The sequence below is a fragment of the Dicentrarchus labrax genome, unplaced genomic scaffold (genome assembly GCF_905237075.1).
Source record: "Dicentrarchus labrax unplaced genomic scaffold, dlabrax2021, whole genome shotgun sequence".
Lineage (NCBI taxonomy): Eukaryota > Metazoa > Chordata > Actinopteri > Moronidae > Dicentrarchus > Dicentrarchus labrax.
In genome coordinates, this window is record NW_026136723.1 from 9377965 (window position 1) to 9395557 (window position 17593).

General features: G+C 37.5%; 2 long non-coding RNA genes across 2 annotated transcripts in view; one reads left to right on the forward strand and one right to left on the reverse strand.

Annotated features, from left to right (window-relative positions):
- LOC127357624 (uncharacterized) overlaps positions 1-17593 on the reverse strand; it is a 340815-nt gene that overhangs the window by 178291 nt on the left and 144931 nt on the right. The gene's annotated exons all lie outside the window — the stretch shown is intronic.
- On the forward strand, positions 7926-12087 carry LOC127357625 (uncharacterized). The gene is made up of 4 exons (XR_007882288.1): positions 7926-8060; positions 8725-8990; positions 9640-9731; positions 10919-12087. It is a non-coding gene; the product is annotated as an uncharacterized LOC127357625 (long non-coding RNA).

A 17593-nucleotide genomic window follows, 5' to 3' on the forward strand; every position in this document is an offset into this window, starting at 1 on the left:
GTCTTTGCATGCCACGGTCTAACACACACTAAAGATTAAACGCAAAAAAGAAGTCCATGAGACAAAATGAACAAGGTAGAGGACTTTTTTTTCAGCCAATATTCTGAAAGCACTGTCAAATCATTTCATCACCCTTGAAAAAAAAAAAAAGTGTCATATCAGGTCTCACAGCAGCAGGAGATAAGTGACAGTACAGAGCAGGAGATGGAATTTGCGTCACTGTGGTCTGCCACAGGTCCAGACTGAAGATCTAAGAAGTGACGCTTTCAAGCTTTTGGCGAGGAGTGCTGCACACGACAAAGAAAAATAGAACTGCTGTGTCATATGACAAGTTCTCCTGTCATATCATGTACTTCACAACACACAGTGTGATCCGGAATTATCCAGAGAGACAGCAGAGAGGTAAGCTTTCGCTCCTGGTCAAAGCAGAAAGAAAACATTGTAAAATCATGAAACAACAACAACAACAAAAAAAAGTCTCCTTGTGAGATTCTTCCAGTTTCCTAAGCATCCTAGGCCTTTTTCACATTTTGTGACGTTTGGATATGTCACAGTAAGAAAAGCACAGGTGTAAATAATTGTAAAACAAATGTTTTAAATAGCTGAATTCCATTTAGCTGCTTCAGTTTCAGGGTCCTACCATGCTTGCTCACTGTCACACTGTCATGGCTTATGGGATGCTTGAATAGAACATGGCCATCTTTCATTTTATTAGTAACAGCTCTACTTTTCCTACTATATGATGTCTCATAGTATCCTCTACTGTGTTTGGATGTGGTTCAATTGTTAGGTAATATTTTTTCATAAAAATTCTCTTACAGAGTTAACTACTAATAATTTAAGCAGTGAATCAATGCCCAAATCACTGGGCTCCCCAGTGAGCCACTACATAATCGCAAGGTGAGCCATAAGCATACCCCTTTGTGAGGGTACACTTGCCAGCTCTTGCTACTACTTTTAGCTTTTGCTGGACTTGCTTTAGCTAGCAGGAAGAGGCAGCGATACGTGACCTTTAAACTTATTGGATAAGTTGGATGCTTTTTTAAGAATGTGATCGCATAGTACGGGTTGCATTTACACCTGGCTGAGATCTAATCGCAGTATGAGTCAAACCACCTCCAGTGGCAGTCTGGCCGATCTGATCGCACTCTGATCATAAGACTTGTTTTTTCTTATCCAGATAAGATAGGATATCCAGACACAGAGCACATGTTATGCAGAGTGTATGGTTGATTCTAATTTAAAACCTCAGTCACATGATAACAAGTTGTATACGGTGAAAGCTAGTAAGTGGAGCTTTTAACTTCCATTCTCATACTGTATAAGATAGCTGTTGGAAAGAAGAAACATGTTAGTGCACACACATTGGTGACAATAGTCATGAGTATTTGTAAATTCTAATTCAAACATAGAAGTCAGTATGAGGAGCTATATCAAAAACATAGCCACGTATCGAAAACCCAACATCCAGTATCCATTAAAGAAAATCCAAGATAGTAATACTGCAAACTGACAAGTGCAGAATACGGACACTGAACAGTAACTGTATAGAACCAAACATAGCGCCTATGACATATGTAAACAATAACTGACTTAATAAAATAAGTGTAAGGATTTCCACTTTATTGGATCCCTGGTCTTTCCTAATTTTATTTTGTGTTTGGTTTTTATTACTCAACTGAATAATGTAATTGAAATATTGCTATATTGTAAAGCTGACAATTAGAAATAAGAATATTACATTTCTTATCAACATTGTATTGTCTTAACTGTATACAGTATGCTTCCAGAGAGGATAAATGGTTTAATACTGAACTCGAAATTAAATTGAATAGAGTGAGAGCATAACAATCTGCCATTAATGCCAGTCAAATGTGGCTGCAGCCCTCTTGAGGGTTTATCAGTGATGTCAGTGTCTCGGCTGTACATCTGCCTGCATGTCCTTGGGCGAAAGAACAACATCACAATCAATGATTACCACAAAATGAACCACTGTCGAGAGGCAGTGGCAGATACGTCCATTAGCATTCTTCTCCTGTAGTCCTTGTGAGACCACACACGCAAGCACACTCTCATACACGCGACTAATACATAATTCATAGTAATATAGCAAATGATGTATAGTTCTGGGGGTGCCTCTGACAATGTGTAATAATGGAGCAACAGTCACTGACAAATCTGCACATAAACAAATGATGAGGATTGTCATGAACAGAATGTATGACGCTGCAGGCGTCCTGACATCTGTAGGATGTAGAGGATGATTTGGTGCGGGGGTAATTGTATTGATGTCGTAAGAGAGAGATTGCTACATACTTCTATGTGTGTAACTAGTGATGGGGTTGCAAATCTGAACTGAATTACACCACATTTCATTCATGGTGATGAAGTAACACGATTGTAGCTTGAGCACTTTTATTAACCCTTATGTTTCTCAATAAAAACAAAAACAGCCTTGTAATGGAAGATCACTCCTCATTCATTTCCTTTACCAAGTTAGTCCAAAAAGATCATCCATCCATTTCAGACTGGGTATATGATTGTAAGGCATGTCTTTTTTAAACAAATATTATAGAACTATTATAGAAGACCTGAAATTACATTCCTGTCACAACACAGGTAATGTTCTGCAGTTCCTAAAATGATTCCTGAGCCCCTCAAAAAAAAAACAGGCTAAAAGTAACCAATACATCCTTCTTCCCAAATAGTCCTACATCTCTTCTGGGGGTATTTCAAGACCCTCCAGCATGTTTTAGGTGGGCTGTGGTTCTTTTTCAAGGTCCTAGTTACACATGCCTGAAATATTTCCACAGGCAAACCACCTTAACTGGGTCCGTTCACTTCCAAGCAGCGTAGTGAAAAATATGGCCGCAAAACTCATGAAAAATGCAAAAGTCCCTATCTAAAGCCAGTGCTGGGTTTGTCTTTTCTGCGCTACTGTAGAAACATGACATGGCTTTGATGGGACAAACATTTCTAATGCAAGGATCATGTGGCTGAGCTGTAGAGGAAACTGATGACAAACAAACAACATTACTTTATTCATCAATACAGAAAGGAAAATCTCCAATATGTTTATTATCACTACTGTGACAGACAGTCCTTTAACATTTGCAAGCTTTGATCACATTAATACATCGTGCTTGCTGTGATCCCAGGCTAAGTTGTAATGTACTGTGCTTTTGCCCTCTCAGAGCTAATCCCAACATTTGCAGACACACTGTGGTAGTTAGGAGAGATTTGGCCTATGAGTTAGATCCCTTCCTGCACCACTGTCCTTTTCTTTGAATTTGGATTACTCCCAATTGAGATACTCTAATGATGACTTGTGTCCTCCAGTCCTCACTTTAGGCTAATACCCGCAGAGAGAATCTCTCTTCAGCTGAAAGTGTGAGGGAGAGGATAACAAATGAATGTTATTAGAGGAGAGAGAAGGAGAGCTGTGGCTTTGGAGGACAGATTAGCAGTAATGCCAGGTCATTTCAGCATGCCGCTGTAAGACTCTTGCAAGACCTCAGTGGGAAAATGAAAGTGCGGCATAATTACCTGAGTCAGATCACTAAGAACTTCCAGCCTTGCAGACCACAATTAGTTTGAGCGCAGAGGAGAACCCACTGTTCTATCTCGCTAATGACCATAATCAATCATTTATCATATACAGAATCAAAGACTGGGGAATGGTTTGATTTTGTAGTAATTTAGTATAAGAAGCTTTAGCCACCAGAAACAATTGGCGGGGAGCTGATGCAGGGAAAAGAGTGAGCCAAAAACCGCTCACAGTTCATTTTCAGCAAAGAAATTATTCTCATTCGCTAAACTTTAAGTTGCCGTATAGTTCAAATGGATATGCTTTATATGTAAAGCATGCTGGATGCACTTTGGCCCTGCTTGAGCGTTATTTTGGAGATCGATTCGTTTTTATTCTATTTTTTACTCATGCATATTTTACCAAGGACAAGTAAAAATCCAATTTCCTTGTAAATCTGCCCAGAACTTGCATATACACCCGGGCACCCACACAGAAAATGCATTAACACGTACATTTAAATGCAGGCAAACAAACAAATACATGTATCAAAAAGTGCTGTGAAGGTTTACAGTACAGTATAGATTGTGAAGTGTAAAATTTGTATATGAGCATATAATATCAGGAATTTCAATATTTTTCATTTGTTGCGATGTAATTTATATTACAATTGATACAATTTACAAGATGCTGGATAATACCACGGATAAATCAAATATTATTTCAAACTAACAATCCCAAAAGACTGCACTGTGACACTCAGCAACACGCAGCAGTTCCCTTTCCCCCCTTTTCTTTTATTGCGTAAACTAACGACCCCTGACTAAATGATAGTAATATATAGTATTATATTCAGTGCATAACAATAACAGTACAGAACAACTGATAAACTGTACAATGAACCCAAACAGTGAACCTAATAACTGCAGGAATTTTGTGTAAAACAAGGAATTTTGAGCAGATTATTTCCTATGAATATTGATCAAAGATGAGTTCTACTGATATTTTTAGGAACCTTTTATACAATTCTTTGTCTGTGTTATGTATTCTTTTTACTTTTTAACAATCACACATACTTAATGGGCTTTTTTTTTTTTTTTTTTTAACCAATTCAGCTTGTCAATTTTCTTCTCGCTGACACTTGGCCATTGTTCTATTACCTTTCTGGTTGTTTTAACTGCGTACTTTTGTAATGCAGGACGATGCTGTTTAGTATAGAGCGAAGGCTCTGTGAATATAGCTTGTGTTCAGATCTTCATTGTGCCCTTATCCTATGAGTTTTTATTTTATTTTTTTACATCTTAGATAATGATCCAAACTTTTAAAATAACAATTTAATTTAATCTTCTTCACATTAATGAAATATAGGCCAACTATATAAATGTTGTGTTCTTACACCCCTTGAAATCAAGAAGGCCTTGCGACCCTCCATAAAACTTTGGAACCCCACGTTGAGAACAGTGTTTTGAAATCTGCAGCATGTAGGGCCCATATCAGATGTTTCAGGTCTTTGGAGTTTGGACCTCCCTTGTATGGCACTGCTTTGATGCACATGTGCAAAGATTAAGAAGTCCTTGACAGCAATCCATGTTAATAACTATGTGTTGTGTACCCCTTATGGCAGGGATTTCCAGCCTTCCTCCGGCTTGCGACATGATGTCAACAATATAATATAATCCGGACCACAAGATAATTTTTTTTGCCCTAGTTGTTTCATATTAATTTAAACTGCCCAGACAAAGATGAAATGAAATGATAACATAAAAATGTGTAGAAATTGCTGTTTGCATTTTTTGTTAAGTACGATGTCAGTAATGGAAATATTTTCCAAATATTGCGCTTTCTTGTTGTAGTAGCCGTCCAGTTTGACTTTAAGACCCCTGCTTTATGGCCTGTAACCTGTTATCAGCATATGAAAGTGTCACAACTCTGTTCTGTTGTTGTGTCCTAGAAATAACATTCATACAATAGTCATTTTCAGCAGCAGTTATATTTTGATATTTTTATCAACACAATTTTTTTTTTTTTTTTTAGTGTTAAGTGTATCTGTCAAAATAATAGCTATATGATGTTTTTACCATATCGTGCAGCTCTAGTTATGTCTAGGCACTCAAAGCACTTGAGAAAAGATGGTGATCTTGGGTATACAGTATATAAAAAAAGTTAACTTGAAGCGTGAGACTGAATGGTTTTATTAATATTTAACCAAAACTACGATCTTTAACCTCAACTTAAGACATGAAGCCTGATCTCCACTGTCAAAGTCCTGTCCTTTGCATAGCCATCATCGACCCCTCCTCCCTGTGACTTGTGTGCAGTAAAAAAAACTGTACAGCACTTCCATCACTCAAAAGAATGTCATCAGTCAACATAATCCAGGCAGCAATTACATTTCCTCAAAAATGTATTTGGCTTAATACGTTTGTAGAATATAAACATAATTTTGAGGCGACAGGGTTGGATTTCAGATCAGTTATTACTGGATTACTCCTACAAAGCACTGGCTAAACACTTCAAGGTCATATAGCATTTGAATCAGGGAAAGCAGTCAAAAAACAACAACAAAACAACAATTTGCAAGTTAATTTGCCTGCATGCAAACAATTATTTAAATGATGAAATGAAAATCAGATTCTCAACTCAAATAAATTAAACAATCAAACCCAGCTGTTCCATTCTATTAATATAATTACTACATTAATACACAGTCAACTGATGTCTACTCTGATGTCCACATGAGAGAGAGACTTTTTTCAAGTAAAATAAACTTAGTAAAGACTTCCACACACTTAACTCTATGCAGTGTATCACTTTATTTAGCAAGCCTTCAGTCCATCTGACCTTCATCAGAGTATACAAAATATGGACAGGCAAATGTAAATAACTAATTCTAATCATTGGCAGTATGCAAAACACCTGTGTTCCCCTTGGTGACAGAAGCTCCACTTTTTGGGAAATGTCGTCTCCAAATACTGTGAGGCATACCAATAGAAGCCATAGTAACAAAACCCAAAGAACCACAGAAAAGGGGGTGGAACATAAATATAGGAAAAAGGTGAAAAAACATGGAAGCACCTTATAGTAGTAGCATACAGTTTCATCACATAGTATATGGGAAAGAAATCAGGCTGGAGCTGTCATAAATGAAAGATCCCTAGATCTATAAAAGATCACAAACATCTCAGAGCACCAGCAGAACAAAGCGATATGGAGGGCTATCAGGCGAGGCATAAGACATTTAGAAATTAAAACATCTTGGAATACAGCATAACATAATCCAAAATATTTTCATTTTTAAATTTCCAGAAGCAGTTTGGGGGTACTTGGTAGAAGATGCAAGACATAAAAATGGAGGATAGGAAGAGAAAAGGGGGAGCTGAAAAGACCAGAATTAAATAAATGTGCCAAACCTAGCAACTTGTTTATGATTAGAACAAGCTTGTGGCTTGAGAGTGAAGATACAGAACAAAGGCCAGAATGGTTGATGGTGACAGTGAGACAGGTATGGTAGCTGAGGCTACAGTGCCAAGGTGTCAGGTGTGTAAAGCAAAATATAATGTATAATGTTCCCTACGAAATGCAATTCAAGTTCAGTCAGGACCACTTTTATTTCCAAATACAAAATGTTATATTTGGCGGTATGGCTCTGTTCTGGGACCTCCCTGCCCTTCCATGAGCATACATGGAAAGCTTAGGACAAGGAGAGCAGCAGCAAAGACCCCCCAGGGTATAGAACAGAGCAAGCATCAATGGCAACAGAAATGACATTGATTAAATCAGATACAGCATAAAAGGAGTAGCTGGGGTGGAGGTGGGTTGCAAAGTGGCTTGCAGAGGTAGAGTACCAAGTGAGAGTACCAAGTGCCAGCCATGATAACTCCAGAGTGGGCACGTAGGATCATTTAGAGTTAAATGATGATCAGAACACTTTTATTTTGTGTCTGATGTAGTGTCGGAGGCAGTGTCAGGGTCCAGTAATGTGCCTAGAAGGATTGGTGTTGTTGATGGAAGTGAGCTGTTGTACCGCCGTGTGTGAAGAATCTAACATCATATACAATATTAGTTCCAATATCCCCACTATTTTTACCCACACATTATTAATAAACACACAAAGACTACAATTTAAAGAGAATAGGGTGAAAAGAATATGAAATAAGACTGCATGTTTTGGCATGAGAAAAAAAAAAATCCACGTAGTGAACTAAAGTGGGCTTGGCTGAAAATAAGTCAGCTACTGGATTGTAATAATTTGTGAAATGCTAAAGAAAAGGATATCTACAGACTTCTGTGTTCTTCCTTTCTCTCCTGTGTTGGATGGCTTTTGTTAAATGTTGCACAATGCTTTGCACACGTTTGCATAAAATCTGAGCTAAAAGGAACATGAGTCACTTGATAGACAAAGACAACATCAGTGAGAACGGTGAGAGCAGATTAAGATCAAACTCATCATTTTTTCCAATTGTTATTACTGCTGATTTATATGACAGGAAACCAGCGATGGATAAGACAGGATTGGTGATCTTGCTGCTTCTAGGTTAGTACAAAATTATTCGCAGTACTATTTAATGGATTAACATTCACTCACTTAACATGTTTGAACATCTTTTCTGCGCACAGTCACTGAATTTATTTCCTTTCAGCACCATTGAAGCTTTCATTCGGTGTCTCTAGGGAATATCACTATGTATAGCTGTTAAAAACCTGGACTGAAGCTCGGAGTTACTGTAGAGAGAATTTTGTTGACCTGGCGACCATTGAGAATGTAGAGGACTGGGCAAAAGTGAGAACAATAATGGAAAGCGCTGACAGACTTGTCTGGACAGGGCTTCGTGATGACATTAAGAGCTGGAGGTGGTCCATTGACAATACATATCTCTACGGCGACGGCAGCACTGACTTAGGAGAATGGTTTGTTTTTAAGGCGGATAACTACGGAGGTATAGAGCAGTGTGTAGATTTCACTAATGGCATTCTCTATGACCGCTCATGTTCTGCTGTACGAAACTCAGTGTGCTATGATGATGAGTGTGCACCTTTCCCATAACATTTTTCACAGTTTGGAATGTAATCGATTACTCATTCATTTATTTCAGTTTTGATTTAGTTGTGTTAATTAATTATCTAGAACTGTCAGTCATTCCACACACCATGTTACACAATTTAGTGATCTTTCTTGTGGATATGCTGTATAATTTCAGAGCCCACCAACAAGAACATTGCAGTTATGGTTTCTATGACCTGGTCGGCAGCACAGAGTTACTGCAGGGAGAGATACACAGACTTGGCAAGCATGAGAACCCAGCAAGAGAAGGAGGCCATCGTCAGTGTGGTTGATCAGTCATCCTGGTGGGTTGGTTTGTCCACAGAGACTTGGACGTGGTCTGACCAGAGTAACGCTTCGTTCAGACTGTGGAACAATGGCGAGCCCACTGCTGGTGGAGGAAAATTCCCTTCATCTGTTCAGGTAAGCATTCAAATTTCATGCAAACAAAATTTGAATTTAAAATGTAAATGATCAATTTGGCAGCTTGATTTCCTTATTTTTTAAATGTGCATGATTCAGCTTTGTTTGTAAGTGGAGAGTGCTTAGAAACAGTAAGATTATCACCTGGTAAAGAGCTAAAAAAATAAGCAGTTTATGTGACTGTAAATTACGATAAAAATCCCAAATGAAATTAAATCTGCCCATTCTCTGAATAGTTTCAAAAAACAACTGTGAAAATGGATGCTGATTAAGTTAGCCTAGTGAAACATCTTAAGGATGGGTCAGACCTTGGGTAGTTTTTTATTAAGTAATATTATTAATATTATTTTCATAGTTTTGATGTTTTTATTGGGTGTATTGGGAATTTAGTAGCATTTAGTGTCACTCCCTTTTCCTGCCTGCCTCCTAGACTTCAGGGCTACTGTGATATTCTAATGAATTTTAGTACTGTATGTACGTCTGTGTATTGTTTTTATTTATCAAATAAAATCAATCAATCAATTTGATTTGTCAGAAGAAGTTTGGTTTACTTTTTCTTACAAAATTGTATTTGATCTGTTTCTGTAGATGTTAACTTGATGTATCTACAAATAGTTGCACTAAAAGCACTTCTATCCTTATTCTGCAGTTCCCATAAGGAACCTGTTCAAGGTTGTACTGAAGGCTGAAGGACCTGTGGACCTGAATGACCCCCCAGTGCCTGAAGCTCTTTTGAACCATGTAAGTTTCAGTCCTTTTCTGGGTGATCTGAATATTAACAAGAGTCTACAGCCCTGCTGACAGCTACGTATGTGAGGCTGTACTTAGGCACAGCACTGCTTAAAGCTAAACTCTAATGTCAGCGCACAATGACAATACTACTGCTGATGATTCACAAATATTTATTATAAATTTTGTAATGTTTAACATGCTATCTATCTTTGTTTATTATGTTAGCATGCTAATTTAAGACAAAATAAAAGCTAAGGCTGATGGGAATGATCATTAGTTTTGCAGGTATTTGGACATAATAAATAATATATAATATTGAACAAATAAAAATGTTGATCTGATGATGGCGCAAAATGAAAACATTTGGGGATCAACTAAATTATTGCAGTTCATCCTGAGGGGAACTTGAATGTCTCTGCCAAATTTGATGACAATCCGTCCAATTGTTGTTGACATATTTAAGTAAAAAAATCTAAAATGGCAACCTAATGGGGGGGTGCTAGAGGAAAACAATGACCAAAGAATTCATCATCTGGGAACCGTGAATGTCTGTAAAAAACTTGTAGCCAATTTGTAGCCAATTTCGGTCTACACTTTTTTTAAGTTCTAATAATAGATATGAATCTATCCATTAAACACTGTTGTTAGGGTGGTGGGACAGTGTTAATTCAGCTGCAAGGACCAATTCCATGTTGATATTTAAAGGCATAGTTGTTAGGCTCAGGCACAGCTTATTGACTCATAGGTTGGACATTAAATTAAAACTCCACAGATTTGAGAAAAACTTTTAAATGATTGAAATTGATACAACAGAACTAAAGAGAATTGTCTTTTTTATTACAAACTTTTTTCTCCCCTGTTGACACCTGAAAGCATGCTTCGACCAAATCTTCCCCAACACCTGTAAACAGACTTTGATGTATAAGGAACTGGTTCTGATTTGAATCCGGGTTGGTTCCAAATCATGGTCCTAGCTACTGTCCAGAGTTTAGAACTAGTAGACTCCCTCAATTGAGCTCCCCAATTTCAGTATGAAACCTACGCATGTAGATTTGTTAAATAAAATGAATAAATTGCTTTGACTATCAGTGCATTGCCATGATTTAGGGTTAAACACACAATAGCTTATGGGACAGCACTATTAACCATTATTTCAGGAAATTTGTGTCCACAATATGTTTTATTCTGTCTTGTAGATAGAGAAACACATGAGGGACCATGGGATATATCAGAAGTCCATGCTGGGATGGACGAAGCAACCGAATGGAAAAATCTTTAATAAGAAAGAGGACGAAGCATAACTGTGAATGTTGTCTGTTTTTTTTTTATATAACAACACAGTCCCTGCCTTAACCATGAAGACCTAAACATATATTTATTAAAACATTTAAATCTCACCAATTATGTACTTTTTGTGTGTGTTTAAGTGAAGCTTTAATTACTGTTTGCCTTACTTTTGTTATATTGGTACTTTGTAACAGTTCTGTTGTGCCAACCTTATTAACTCTGTTTTACAACAAGAATTGTCAAATTATATTTCATCACTATGAATAACACTGTGTAATCTTCATGTGAATTAGCAGTTAAGAATACTAAGATAAGTGTGTTTTTGCTTATAGTCTTAATAAGTGCATGAGGGGGAAGTAGGTTATTTATAAAGAAGGATGGTAGATCACAGTCTAAATGGTATCACAGTTGATTACTGTGACACCATTTAGGCTGTGGCCCAGGGCCACGAATACACTCTAGTGAACACAGAGGTGGTTACTCATTATAATTGGCCTTTAAAACCAAAACTTCTATTTTTTCTCTTTATTTGTCTTTGGTTGTTAAGTTTAATGTGGCATAAATACACAACCAGGAGTCGTGCACAGTAAACAGAGGAAGAAGAAACTAGAGAAAGACTGTGAATGAGTTAAAAATCTTTGTCAACATGTGGGGAGTTTGGATTTGCTGTACTTGCTCCTGGATATGCTTATGTCAAACAGGCGTTATGGAGATTCAACTGGAAGAACATTTGGGAATCTTTGGAATGCATTGACTATTTAAAGCAGGCTTAAGTGTGGACGATGTGCATGGATACATATAATACATATTTATGATGTCAATGTTACAATGCGGGCAAAAACAATACAGAACCAGATCCACATATTCTGGTACAACTTTGTCCTGTGGCATTCTTAATAGAGAATTTATGGTTAATTCACCATTTACTAATGCTTTATATATATATATATCAGTTATAAGACATTAATAAGTACTTTTGGATTACAAAATATTAAAGATCCCCTCCAGAGATGTATTAAAATAGTCTGATTAGAACATTTATGTGTGCCTGATGTGTTCTTTCAACAAAAACAGTATCATTTCCACAATAAAATCTTTAAAAAGACCTCTACTCCTGCTACCTCATTTAAAATTCCAGAATCTATGAATATGCAAATGTTGGTTTCCTGCTGGACACAAGATGTCTCCTACTTCACTGTAAAGTCCTTTATCAGTATATGTGCGCTAGTGGTTTCAGGTTTCTACATCACACCCCTTAAAATCCGATTATCAGTGAGCGCAGAGAAACTTTCCACTTTCAGAAGATGAATTTGAAAACATCCTTCTAGTGTCAAACTCTGCACATTGTACATCATTCTCAAACATCCAGCTGTATGAACAAGAAGAAAAACAGGGGTACTTCCCTAACAGTCCATGATAACCAGCAATAAGTGCCATTTGGGGGCAGCAAAAACAGGTTGTAAACACCACATTAACATATGACCCTTTAAGCTGATACAACGAACTTGTTAGGAAATAGTTGCTTATTTACACATCCAGCAGTTACGAAGCAATATTAGCATTCATTCAGAGTTGTGTTTTGGCTGATGAGATCCAATAGTCACTCCTGTTTTAACACTATTTTTGGTCTCTACTGAATCCTGGGGGAAATATCTGACTCGTTAGCTGCTAAATGCTCCACTATTCACCAGCTAGTCTCTGCCTGTGTCTGTCTGCTGCTTGGTGTTGAGCAGGTAGCACAAGGTGGGGCTTTTTCACTGAAAACTTGATTTTCCGTCATTTTATTGCAAAAGTCATCACATAATACACATAGTAAATGGGAGCATGATATATAAGATATATACAGACACCAATGCATGACTTACAATTTCTTGATAATCACTTACATGTCTACTTGTGCCCTTAAGCGATGTATAGCCAATCACTTGTTAAACATGCATATTTCAAGAGATATTGATACCTCATTCTAGGCATACATATATAATTCATTTACATATTCATGTGTATAATTCACTACCTCCAAAAGCACCTTTTTCTTATTGACAGAATGGATTTGTCTTTGACTGGGTTTGACTTTGCGACTGCTGCTGGAGCTGAATCCCCAAACTCTCCTTAGTCTCCTCACGAGACAGCATCTAATGAAACATTTAAATATTTATGTGTTGAAAGTTGTTTACCTCCCTGTCTCTGGTGTACTGTAGTGGTGGACGTGGGGAAAGCTGACTCTCTGTTCTCTTTGAGCAATGTCCTTTCTCTCTTGTTTCACTCCTTCCTTCACTTATCAGAGTTGGTGAATTAATGAAGGTGAAGACAAAAGAGAGGAGCATTTCCAAAGACTAAGGTAGGACAAATGGAGCCATACATTATTTTTAATAGTATTTTCTGTCGCTGCCTCATCCTCCACCTCTGCCATCTGAATTTAAAAAAACAACTGGCTGCAGTTCACAGGTTACTTTTGAAGTGAGACACAAAAATAAAAAGAATAGGAGTGCAAGGAGCAAGATTTTAGACCCAAAGATAGTAGAAATAACTGAAGGTCTCACATTTTTTTATACAATGAATGACTGTGCTGTCCCTAAATAGAAATATATTATTTTTCTACGCTCAAGGTAAGAGTAAAAAAAAAAACTTGTTTTGTGTCTTTCTTTTTGTTGTTTATGAGGAAGTAAGAAAAAAATGCTGCATACTAAAATACTAAAATACTACAATAATACTGGGATGGAACTGAATCACTGCTAAACTACTGAAGGATTAACTTACTGAATACTGCACTTCTTCAGAACAGACTTTGTCACATCAGTATCACTGTCACAATCACTAGAATGCCAAGAATGCAAAAACTACAGTGGCCCCTGAGAAAAAAAACACTTAAAAGACCAAAACCACAAACATTAAAGGACCAGTGTGTAGGATTTAGTCTCACCAAGTAGTGAAGTTGCAGATTGCACCTAATCGAACACCGCTCAAGTTTGTACTGGACGACCTTGGAATGAGAACAGGCTGTGTGAAGGAGAAACTATACTAAGAAAAATGCAAAATGTATACGAATACTAAAACACAAACGTGATAACACAAAGATTTGGAAATACGCTTATTCCCTTTCTTGCCAAGAGTTAGATGAGAAGATTGATACAATATGCCTGTCTGTGCGTAAACTTTGGATCTGGAGCCAGCTTTAGATTTCTTTTGGAAAGCGTATTTGATCAGAATGCCAGACTATCCCTTTCATTTTTGTACTCTCTCTCTCATATTCATGTATAATGGATACCCATTTTGCTATCCCATGAAAGGTTTAAGCATTTACTTATTACGTTTACTCTACTTACTTTTTAGCTCGGTTCAGTTATTCAATGTTAGCCTGTTGTCACCTCTGTGTAGAATACATGAAAGACTTAAACATGCTGTTGCTACTGCAGTACAGTCGTTGGGATATAGAATATGTTCTCTGTTTATTTTTCCAGAACCTGCAAGGCAACATATACACAGTGCTGCCCAAAAGTTATTGTCTAACTAAACAGGTCCATATGGCAAATAAACTTAGACTTAACATTATCCTAGTTACATCTTGATGACTGTATTTTAGGTTATTCCATCTTAATTATTACTTATATTTGTATCAAAGTGTTGACTGACTGGGTCTCTCACATCAAAACAGTAAGAAAAGACAAAGTTTGGTGATATCGTGAATAAATATAAATCAGTGTTTCTCCAATGCTGTTCGGCAGACAAAGGACGTCCTGGAGGGCCTACTGGCTGAGCTGCTGCTGAGATTTGCTCAGCTTGTTTTTCTGATAACTTAAGATCCAGACGTCCGATGACTAATCCTTCATCGATCCGGTTAAAATATAGAGTGAAAAACTACCAAGAGCTAAAAAGTTTATTGTAAAAACATGGCTTTAAACTGGATAAAAAGTCAATTTCTGACAGCTTCTGTCAGACAACCACAGCGCATACACAAAGGGATAGGACAGCATTGACAGGCGACCCATGAAACTGACCATTACCTGAATAAAATGAGTGTGAACATTGTTGGAAACCTTTATAATTTAAGTACACAACTCAACAAAACACATAACATAGGTCTAGCATTTTTAGACATTTTCCTGCAGAAATGTTACATATTATACACCGATCAGCCATGACAGGTGAAGTGACACCTGTCAGTGGTCAGAATTTTATGGCTCTTATAATCTTATAACACTGATTATGTGATTATCATGGCACCTGTCAGTGGGTGGGATATATTAGGCACCAAGTGAACATTTTGTCCTTAAGTTGATTAGTAGTGTTAGTAGCAGGAAATGGGCAAACGTAAGGATTTAAACGAGTTTGACAAGGGCCAAATTGTGATGGCTAGACGACTGGGTCAGTGCATATCCAAAATTTCAGCTCTTGTGTGGTTTTCCTGGTCTGCAGCGGTCAGTATCTGTATCAGTATATGAACCGGAGACAGGGTCATGGGCAGCCAAGGCTCATTGGTGTATGTGGGGAGTGAAGGCCTGTGTGGTCCGATCCAACAGACGAGCTACTGTAGGTCAAACTGGTTCTGATAGAAAGGTGTCAGAACACACAGTGCATCACATATGGGGTGCCCAGGTGGTCATAATGTTATGGCTGATTGGTGTATTTTTAAGTTGTTACATCCAGGATCAGCTGAGGCACCAGCGGACCTGGGGATGGCCATTCAGCCTCCCTGCTCATTCTCTGCTCCCCTTCCAGCATCTGCCTGCAGTTTCTGTTTCTTCATGGCTACCCATATTGGGTTTCATTTCCTCCTTGTGCTGTCTCTAATTAAGTTTCCCCTTTGCACAGGATGATATGAAACAGACTCCTGACATCTAAATAAACCTAGAAATGTTCATATAAACCTAAAAATAGTTTGTTGTTAAGGCTGGGTGCATGAGCTGCAAAGAGAATAAAAATGTCAATCAAGGCTGAACATGAATGGAACCGAGAACTGGCCTTTATTAATGCTAGCTTCATTGAGGCAGAAAAGTATATCCGTCATACACTGCAATTTACAAATGGAGAACACAAGCCACTACAACAGGGTACAGCTCAAAATGTGCAGCTGATTGGATTTTTGCAGGTAATGAGAGCAACTTGTCAGCCAAGCATGTGAAAAGTACACATCCTTATAAACCCCCAAAAACCGATAGATGGGCCAGCACGAAGGAAAAATTCAAGGGCAGCTACTTTCTCTTTACTGTCATAGAAGAAAAAGGAGATGCTACTTCAGCATTCACATAGCATAGATTATATTCACACTTGTATCATTCATCTATAACTACATGATCAGGCAATGTATCACCTATTGAGAAATGTAAAAATATTCTCCCTGCAGAATAAATAACATGGCAAAAATGAAGTTGGCAAAATACTCCGGGTAAGGATATTTAAGGACTTGTAACATGTGGTGTTGGCTAGCAACTCTGTCTTCCATAAATTACATTCATATACTTACAATTTGTAACAGCAGATTTGCAATGCTGCGTGGATTGCGTTTTTTATCAACAAAACAAGGAAATGTTCATTGTTTGTGCTGACAACGAATTTCCTAATAATCTCCACTCCTAGCAGCTATAGAACGAGAACTTTGTTATGGTAATGTTTAGGCACTCACACACCTGAAAAGGGGTGTGCATTTTCCGACCTTTTACATGCAAAAAACACCTATATAACACACTACAACCGAGGGACGCGGCTAAAAAGCTAAATATAGCCTGTTTAAGATGAAGATTGTGGCCTTGATTAAATATTGAAAAACCAAACATGACTTGAATCACAAGGACATGATGTGTTCAAGTTGCATGGGGTATATGTAGTGCTTCCTACAGTACAAGCACTGCCAGGGTAGGCTACATAATACAGACATGAATTAAGTTTCCGTATAAAGAAAGTAATACAATTTCTTTATTTCAGTTAGTGTTAGCTAATAAGTAGAAATGAATAACATCTTTTATGTAATTTGCCCAACACTGGTTACATGGGACTTATACATTTTCCAACATGTCGTAGCTACTCTGGAGACACAGTAGAGATGTTTTCTTATAGATTTAAAGTGATTATATATATAAAAGGCATGTGAGTGTAATGTTGTGTAATTCCTGGTATGTGTTTTTCCCCTGTAATTGCAGTACTCTGGTTATGACTGAGTGTAATCGATAACCAAGAAAAAATAAATATGTTGTCTAACAATTTAAAACGTAAATCCACACAACAGATGGAAACAAGGAGGAAATATAAAACAACACTAATAATATAAATCCAGGAATACATAGGATGGAATATAACACATAATGATGATATACGACTGTGTAAGATCTGACGATGAATTTTCTTTGAAGAGACACAGTGAAACCTTGGTGTGTATATATATATATGTGTGTGTGTGTGTGTGTGTGTGTGTGTGTGTGTGTGTGTGTGTGTGTGTGTGTATGTGTGCTTGCTCACACACGGTGAGACTAATGTGTCCAGACACCTTGCGGGTCCCAAAGTGACTCTTGCAGTAACAGATCAATCAGGGCTGGCTGAGTAGACAAGCTCCCCACGCCTCCATTGTGATACCATTATCTTCCATTTAG